The sequence below is a fragment of the Diabrotica virgifera genome, chromosome 1 (genome assembly GCF_917563875.1).
Source record: "Diabrotica virgifera virgifera chromosome 1, PGI_DIABVI_V3a".
Lineage (NCBI taxonomy): Eukaryota > Metazoa > Arthropoda > Insecta > Coleoptera > Chrysomelidae > Diabrotica > Diabrotica virgifera.
Genome location: NC_065443.1, coordinates 246,512,651 through 246,522,278, shown reverse-complemented (window position 1 = coordinate 246,522,278; position 9,628 = coordinate 246,512,651). Strand labels below are relative to the sequence as shown.

The window sequence follows — 9,628 nt, the reverse complement described above, 5'->3', positions numbered from 1 at the left end:
AGAAAAGTGTTAAAGTGATTTTTTAATAATATATTGTTACTATGGAACGCTTACAATTTTGAACATCTTTAACAACAAAATACTTGGATCACAGAATATATCCTGATGTATTCTCTGCTTGAATCTTCCATAAATAATACACAATAAATAATGTTTTATTAAGTTCACGTCTTAAATCAATTATTTATCAAATACACTATCGATATTATTTATTCTACAACTCAAAATATTCCCGATGTCATGTCAAATATTTAAAATTGTCACTGTCTGACTGACAATATGAGGGGTCTAGATGCAAAACCGGACATTTCCACTTTTTGGTCAAAATTAGTTGAATACACCTCTGTAATCTGTGATTAAAGATCCATATATTAACAATTTGATAAAGAGCAAAATTGGACAGTTCGTAGCAGTAATTCAGTGTGAAAGAATTGGTTCAGATGCAAAAGTGGACTTTTCCTCCAATTTGAGATAGGGAACAGTAAAGTTGTAAATTGTTTTTTCAGTTTACTCGGAATGACATAAAGTGGAAATGTCCGATTTTGAATCTAGACCCCTCATATGCTGACAATATTCTATTCGACTAAGTGCGTTTTAAGACAAAGATAGATTTGGAAAATATTACCAAGGACAATGTGTTCATTTTTTTTTCGAATCTTGAAAAAACCAATAAATATTTTTAAAAAATTTAAACGCAGGATAAAAGACCAAATTATTACCGAAGGCCGAAAGTCCCTTAGAATAAATAAAAAGTTTCTTTTGAATGAGATATTTGAAATTAAAAATCACACTAAATTTTCTTAGTTTTTCACCCCTGTAACTTATTAAAATAAACATTATAGAAGTTCTCAGGGACTTTAGGCCCTCGCTAATAACGTAATCTTTCATTCTGCGATTAAATTTTTCAAAAATACTTATTAGTTTTCTCAGGATTCGAAAAAAATAAATCCCCATTTGAATAGCATTGCAGCCGAAAATACGTACCCATCGCCTTAAGTATCAATAGTTCATATCTGACACGTTGTTAAAGGCCTTTTGATAATCAATGAAGCAAATGAAAACATCTTTTCTTTGGTACTAGCTTTGGTTTTCTGCACCAGTAACTTCATGCAAAGGAGTGCCTCTCTTGTTCCCAAGCAATTTCTTAACCCAAATTGAGTCTCCTGTTCTTTCTTCACATTTGTTATAATTAATACTGATTTGTTTTAATTAATTATTGTCTTCTGTTCCAAAAGTTTTTCAGGCATTATTTGACGTAAAAAAACACAGATTAAAAATAAATACTAGTTATATTAAAGTTTCTTAATTTACAAATGGTATTAACTCTTCTGTTATTTCTGCATTTCAAAATCACATTTAAAATAATAAATAAACTAATAAAATTTGTCAACAAGATTAAAAAAATATACCGAGGCTGGCAATATTATTAAGAAATAAATAATTTGCAATAGCGAATGCTAATTCAAAGCTGTGGAATCACTTTGGATTTTATAATACTATACAAATATTTTAAATCCTAAAACTCCAGAAAATCTCTTTAAAAGATAAAGAAATACTTAAAATTTTCCTAAACAACTTTCAAGACACAATTTAACTACATATAATTTTTAAAAATCCTTTAAAAGAACGATATAAACGAGAAAGTATCTAAAAATATTTGAAGAAACAACCTAAAATAGTGATACCTCTAAAAACCTTGAGGTTAGCTCTGGATATTGGACGCCCCATAAAATTTGAAAAAATGACATCTATAAAACCCGAAAATATATCTTGAAAGCGTATAAATAGCAGAGGAACTTATAACGAAGAAAAGTCAAAATAAACAGATATATTATAACCAAAAAAACAAATGATATTGTAAACATTTATACAAATAAACAAAATAGGAAAAATTCCCAAAATAAAAAATAGACCAACATAACGGTAAAAAAAACCTAAAATAGCCCTTTATATTGTTGAGAGATGTCTAAAACATGAAAAAATCGTAACTGAAAAAAGCGGAAATTAGATCAAAAGTTTGAAAATGAGTGAAGAAATATAAATGAAGAGGAATGCAATATAATTAATACAATATAGAAAATCGGAAAATAATAGTCAACTAACGAAAACCTGAAAAAGTTGTAAATCTAAAAGAAAAGCCTGGAATCTCCTAAACATTCTTAAAAAAATTAACTTTATTAAAATAATGATCTTTGTATTATTTTGTAAAATTCTGAATAATAACGAAAAATAAAAAGATAATTAACTGGAAATTTCCAAAGCAGTTAACAATCTGCAATTAGAAATCTCAAAAATAACACGAAATGAAAAATGGAGAAACTTAAAAAAAAAAAAACCAAAAGAAAAACCTGTCAACGAAAGTAGTACGAATTGAGTAGGAATAATCCAAAAAAGATAACTGCCTATCAAAACTCTATAAAGAAAAAAAATTCTCTGTCCCAATATTGGTATTTTGGCATTTCTATAAATGTATCATTAAGATTAAAATAGCTTTGCCTATTTTGCATGTTTTTATAGTTTGAAACAATTTATATGAATACATACATTTATAATTTTTGGAACCAAAGTATCTATGTATAAGAGAACATCATGTTCTCTTTGTTATATTATTCCATTTAATTTAAAGTACGATAGACTAGAAATAATTGATTGACCATTACCTCGGTATATTTTAATTAACAACAAATAGTTTTAAAAACGCTACATGCCAATGCCAACAATATACAGAATAAGTAAAATAAAAACGGTATTACATATGCAGTTAATATTCAACGATAATTTTATACATGCCGATCTTAACGTTGCTATGATTTATGTGTTTCGAACTTTTGTATTGGTCGACTATTTCAAATGTAGTTCCGATATACTGTATTAACTGTAGAGACCGACCGATTAATCGGCTTCGGCCACCTTCCGCCAATATTTAAACCTTCGGCCAAAATTCGGCTTCTGCCAAAACGAAGCCGAAGGTTTCGCCGAAGGTGGAATAATAAAATGCTCTGTCAGTATACTATACTATGTATACCTATAAAATAATCTCTAAACAATATGCTTCGGCGATAATTTTTATAATATTTACACTTACACTCTATTTTATACTCTAAACTAAAATGTTTTACAAACTTTCAGGTAGTAGGTAGGATATAAATTTTAACAATAGGACAAGATGTCGTAAAGATCTTCCAAGATCTTCAAATATTTCTGACGTAGTAACATTCTGAGAAACTATTAATTTTATTGTATTTGTTAAAACTCAAGATTACTGGTGTTTTGACTACCTATAGACCAGGGTGCATCTGTAAAAATATTAGTACATTTGGACGTTGAGAGGTGACTCAAATTTTTTTACAGAAATTGCTTGAAAATAACTCAAATAATAATATTTGAGTTATCCTCCCTCTCAAAAAGGTCCGGAACATTGTTTAAATAATCAAAATGTCAAAAAATTAAGGAAAAATTCGATTTATTTCTTCGTTTTTTGATTATAACTTTAAAAGTATTCATTTCCAAGAAAATTTGTACTGACAAAGTTGCGTAATTAAATTTCCTACAATATAGAATTAGTTACAAATTTAAAAAATAGTCACCCTTGTCGCAAAATAGCAATAATTGCGAAAACACCATACAAAAACAAGTATTCGCCTTTTACATTTTTCAACCATTTATGCTACACTTAGGACCTTCATATTTCACTCAGAAAAACTTTATGATACAGTAAAAGAGTACTGTAAATTTCATTAAGATCGGTTCAATAGATTTTGCAATTCAGCTTTCGCAAAAAAATTCATTTTTTCATAATGTTACAGGACTGAAAATAAAGCAGATAGCCAGTTGAAATTTTTTTTTAGTATAGAAGTGTAACCTTTCATTTTCAATTTGCAAAATTAAAATTGATTAACTACCACGGCGTCAGGAATTTTTTTAAATAAACATTTATTATTGGTGCTACGCGCAGGACAGCGGATAGTTTGCTCTGATTGGGCATTCCAATGACCTTTGATAATGATTGATACATTTTAATTTGTATTACATTTCGATATAAATAAATAAATAAATTTGTTTATTGCAAAATAAAAACACATACTCTATCTTTTGAAATAACACTTTTTTTAGCAAAGACTTTCTTTGTTCATATATTTTAACTTAGAGAATAAAAGTTTATTATTTTTAAACATATGCAATTATTTAAACAATATTTCACAAACAATAATAAAATTAGTTTGATTTTTGTGGAATTAAAATATTAAAATACAACAAAATATAGAGTAAGAAAATAATATATTAGATAAAAATTGGAAGAAATATTGGTGGAAATCAACTAGTGTGAATCGAACACCGCTGTCCTGCGCGTAGCACCAAAAATTAATGTTTATTTAAAAAAATTCCTGACGCCGTGGTAATTAATCGATTTTAATTTTGCAAATTAAAAATGAAAGGTACAGTACACTTCTATAAGCAAAAAAAAAGTCAACGTGCTATCTGCTTTATTTTCAGTCCTGCAACATTTAAAAAGCTGAATTTTTTTTTGCGAAAGCTGGATTGCAAAATTTATTTTGCAAAATCTATCAAACCGATCTCAATCAAATTTACAGTGTTGTTTTACTATATCATAAAGTCCTAAGTGTAGCGTAAATGGTTGAAAAACGTAAAATACAAATACTTGTTTTTGTATGGTTTTTTTTCGCAATTATTGCTATTTTGCAACAAGGGTGACTATTTTTTAAATTATTAACCAATTTTGTATTGTAGGAAATTTAATTACGCAACTTTTATGTTAGTACATCTTTTCTCAGAAATGAATAGTTTTAAAGTTATAATCAAAAAACCAATAAAAAATCTAATTTTTCCTTCATATATTGACATTTTGATTATTTAACCAATGTTCCGGACAATTTTGAGTGGGAGGATAACTCAAATATTAATATTGGAGTTATTTTCAAGCAATTTCTGTAAAAAAATTTGAGTCACCTCTCAACGTCCATCTCAAAACAGATGCGCCCTGGACTACTAAATATTAATGGCAAAACATCGACTATCACTACTATGAATGCAAATGTTTTGTAACAGTTTAGAAGAGCTAATTTGTTACGAGAAAACGCTGACAAGCTTCTTTTTCTGACGTATAATATTAGTATGTTTGATTTCGAATATTAGCTCAGTAATCAGAAATACTCAAAAGACTAAGTTTTCACTCTAATGGCATATAACATATCCCACCAGAATGAAAACAATGGGAACCTTCTCTGGTTACACCTCCGAGGCTTCTACAATTTGCAAGCCATACGGATGCTGAGACTAAGGAAGATGAGGGAATTCTACAATTTACAATTCACGTCACATCTGCTCAGCGCGGTAAAGTTCCAACGAGACTGGTTCCCTTCATACTCCACACAGAGTAAATGTAAATCAAAAATGAATAACCATTTTCAATTTCGTTGCAAAACGAAAATACAGCCGAACCATATTCCAGTCCAATCAGAGAGTGCTGCAAGCACCTCTACCGGTTTCGAAACTTATTAGTCTCTCATCAGGAGGCACATATGCTGCTCTCCCTGATCCAACCAAAACAAACCCCAGCGTGCAGTCCCGAATTGCAACGAACGAAATGGCATAGATGCCCTAGCGGCAACTGCTAGCAAAAGACTAAGTTTTCACTCTAATGGCATATAACATATCCCACCAGAATGAAAACAATGGGAACCTTCTCTGGTTACACCTCCGAGGCTTCTACAATTTGCAAGCCATACGGATGCTGAGACTAAGGAAGATGAGGGAATTCTACAATTTACAATTCACGTCACATCTGCTCAGCGCGGTAAAGTTCCAACGAGACTGGTTCCCTTCATACTCCACACAGAGTAAATGTAAATCAAAAATGAATAACCATTTTCAATTTCGTTGCAAAACGAAAATACAGCCGAACCATATTCCAGTCCAATCAGAGAGTGCTGCAAGCACCTCTACCGGTTTCGAAACTTATTAGTCTCTCATCAGGAGGCACATATGCTGCTCTCCCTGATCCAACCAAAACAAACCCCAGCGTGCAGTCCCGAATTGCAACGAACGAAATGGCATAGATGCCCTAGCGGCAACTGCTAGCAAAAGACTAAGTTTTCACTCTAATGGCATATAACATATCCCACCAGAATGAAAACAATGGGAACCTTCTCTGGTTACACCTCCGAGGCTTCTACAATTTGCAAGCCATACGGATGCTGAGACTAAGGAAGATGAGGGAATTCTACAATTTACAATTCACGTCACATCTGCTCAGCGCGGTAAAGTTCCAACGAGACTGGTTCCCTTCATACTCCACACAGAGTAAATGTAAATCAAAAATGAATAACCATTTTCAATTTCGTTGCAAAACGAAAATACAGCCGAACCATATTCCAGTCCAATCAGAGAGTGCTGCAAGCACCTCTACCGGTTTCGAAACTTATTAGTCTCTCATCAGGAGGCACATATGCTGCTCTCCCTGATCCAACCAAAACAAACCCCAGCGTGCAGTCCCGAATTGCAACGAACGAAATGGCATAGATGCCCTAGCGGCAACTGCTAGCAAAAGACTAAGTTTTCACTCTAATGGCATATAACATATCCCACCAGAATGAAAACAATGGGAACCTTCTCTGGTTACACCTCCGAGGCTTCTACAATTTGCAAGCCATACGGATGCTGAGACTAAGGAAGATGAGGGAATTCTACAATTTACAATTCACGTCACATCTGCTCAGCGCGGTAAAGTTCCAACGAGACTGGTTCCCTTCATACTCCACACAGAGTAAATGTAAATCAAAAATGAATAACCATTTTCAATTTCGTTGCAAAACGAAAATACAGCCGAACCATATTCCAGTCCAATCAGAGAGTGCTGCAAGCACCTCTACCGGTTTCGAAACTTATTAGTCTCTCATCAGGAGGCACATATGCTGCTCTCCCTGATCCAACCAAAACAAACCCCAGCGTGCAGTCCCGAATTGCAACGAACGAAATGGCATAGATGCCCTAGCGGCAACTGCTAGCAAAAGACTAAGTTTTCACTCTAATGGCATATAACATATCCCACCAGAATGAAAACAATGGGAACCTTCTCTGGTTACACCTCCGAGGCTTCTACAATTTGCAAGCCATACGGATGCTGAGACTAAGGAAGATGAGGAAATTCTACAATTTACAATTCACGTCACATCTGCTCAGCGCGGTAAAGTTCCAACGAGACTGGTTCCCTTCATACTCCACACAGAGTAAATGTAAATCAAAAATGAATAACCATTTTCAATTTCGTTGCAAAACGAAAATACAGCCGAACCATATTCCAGTCCAATCAGAGAGTGCTGCAAGCACCTCTACCGGTTTCGAAACTTATTAGTCTCTCATCAGGAGGCACATATGCTGCTCTCCCTGATCCAACCAAAACAAACCCCAGCGTGCAGTCCCGAATTGCAACGAACGAAATGGCATAGATGCCCTAGCGGCAACTGCTAGCAAAAGACTAAGTTTTCACTCTAATGGCATATAACATATCCCACCAGAATGAAAGCAATGTAGACGGCAAGCCGTATGGCTTGCAAATTGTAGAAGCCTCGGAGGTGTAACCAGAGAAGGTTCCCATTGTTTTCATTCTGGTGGGATATGTTATATGCCATTAGAGTGAAAACTTAGTCTTTTGCTAGCAGTTGCCGCTAGGGCATCTATGCCATTTCGTTCGTTGCAATTCGGGACTGCACGCTGGGGTTTGTTTTGGTTGGATCAGGGAGAGCAGCATATGTGCCTCCTGATGAGAGACTAATAAGTTTCGAAACCGGTAGAGGTGCTTGCAGCACTCTCTGATTGGACTGGAATATGGTTCGGCTGTATTTTCGTTTTGCAACGAAATTGAAAATGGTTATTCATTTTTGATTTACATTTACTCTGTGTGGAGTATGAAGGGAACCAGTCTCGTTGGAACTTTACCGCGCTGAGCAGATGTGACGTGAATTGTAAATTGTAGAATTCCCTCATCTTCCTTAGTCTCAGCATCCGTATGGCTTGCAAATTGTAGAAGCCTCGGAGGTGTAACCAGAGAAGGTTCCCATTGTTTTCATTCTGGTGGGATATGTTATATGCCATTAGAGTGAAAACTTAGTCTTTTGCTAGCAGTTGCCGCTAGGGCATCTATGCCATTTCGTTCGTTGCAATTCGGGACTGCACGCTGGGGTTTGTTTTGGTTGGATCAGGGAGAGCAGCATATGTGCCTCCTGATGAGAGACTAATAAGTTTCGAAACCGGTAGAGGTGCTTGCAGCACTCTCTGATTGGACTGGAATATGGTTCGGCTGTATTTTCGTTTTGCAACGAAATTGAAAATGGTTATTCATTTTTGATTTACATTTACTCTGTGTGGAGTATGAAGGGAACCAGTCTCGTTGGAACTTTACCGCGCTGAGCAGATGTGACGTGAATTGTAAATTGTAGAATTCCCTCATCTTCCTTAGTCTCAGCATCCGTATGGCTTGCAAATTGTAGAAGCCTCGGAGGTGTAACCAGAGAAGGTTCCCATTGTTTTCATTCTGGTGGGATATGTTATATGCCATTAGAGTGAAAACTTAGTCTTTTGCTAGCAGTTGCCGCTAGGGCATCTATGCCATTTCGTTCGTTGCAATTCGGGACTGCACGCTGGGGTTTGTTTTGGTTGGATCAGGGAGAGCAGCATATGTGCCTCCTGATGAGAGACTAATAAGTTTCGAAACCGGTAGAGGTGCTTGCAGCACTCTCTGATTGGACTGGAATATGGTTCGGCTGTATTTTCGTTTTGCAACGAAATTGAAAATGGTTATTCATTTTTGATTTACATTTACTCTGTGTGGAGTATGAAGGGAACCAGTCTCGTTGGAACTTTACCGCGCTGAGCAGATGTGACGTGAATTGTAAATTGTAGAATTCCCTCATCTTCCTTAGTCTCAGCATCCGTATGGCTTGCAAATTGTAGAAGCCTCGGAGGTGTAACCAGAGAAGGTTCCCATTGTTTTCATTCTGGTGGGATATGTTATATGCCATTAGAGTGAAAACTTAGTCTTTTGCTAGCAGTTGCCGCTAGGGCATCTATGCCATTTCGTTCGTTGCAATTCGGGACTGCACGCTGGGGTTTGTTTTGGTTGGATCAGGGAGAGCAGCATATGTGCCTCCTGATGAGAGACTAATAAGTTTCGAAACCGGTAGAGGTGCTTGCAGCACTCTCTGATTGGACTGGAATATGGTTCGGCTGTATTTTCGTTTTGCAACGAAATTGAAAATGGTTATTCATTTTTGATTTCAGAAATACTCACTTTAATGTTTTTTAATGTTATCTATTTTTATTATCGCTGATATTACCAAATAATGTATAAATGTTTGATTTTTTTATGTTATAATTTCATATTTTTGTTTATTATTCATCAGTTAATAAAAGTATATTGCACATTATTGAAATTATTAACATTTAATATATTTTTTAGATACCTTCGGCCTCGGCATTTGCCGAAGGTATCCTACAGGCCAAACTTCGGCATCGGCTTCGGCCAAAAAAATCACATTCGGTCGGTCTCTAATTAACCCCGTATGTCCCGTTTTTATTTGACCTATTCCGTAAATCGACTTGAAAATAAAGA

At 34.7% G+C, this 9,628-nt stretch overlaps 1 long non-coding RNA gene across 1 annotated transcript; it reads right to left on the bottom strand.

The window, feature by feature from the left end:
- Nucleotides 1–1,270: 1,270 nt before the first annotated feature.
- Nucleotides 1,271–7,840, bottom strand: LOC126879068 (uncharacterized). Its single transcript, XR_007695961.1, has 2 exons — nucleotides 4,441–7,840; nucleotides 1,271–4,385 (listed from the first exon to the last, which is right to left on the bottom strand). It is a non-coding gene; the product is annotated as an uncharacterized LOC126879068 (long non-coding RNA).
- Between the last annotated feature and the right edge of the window lie 1,788 nt (nucleotides 7,841–9,628).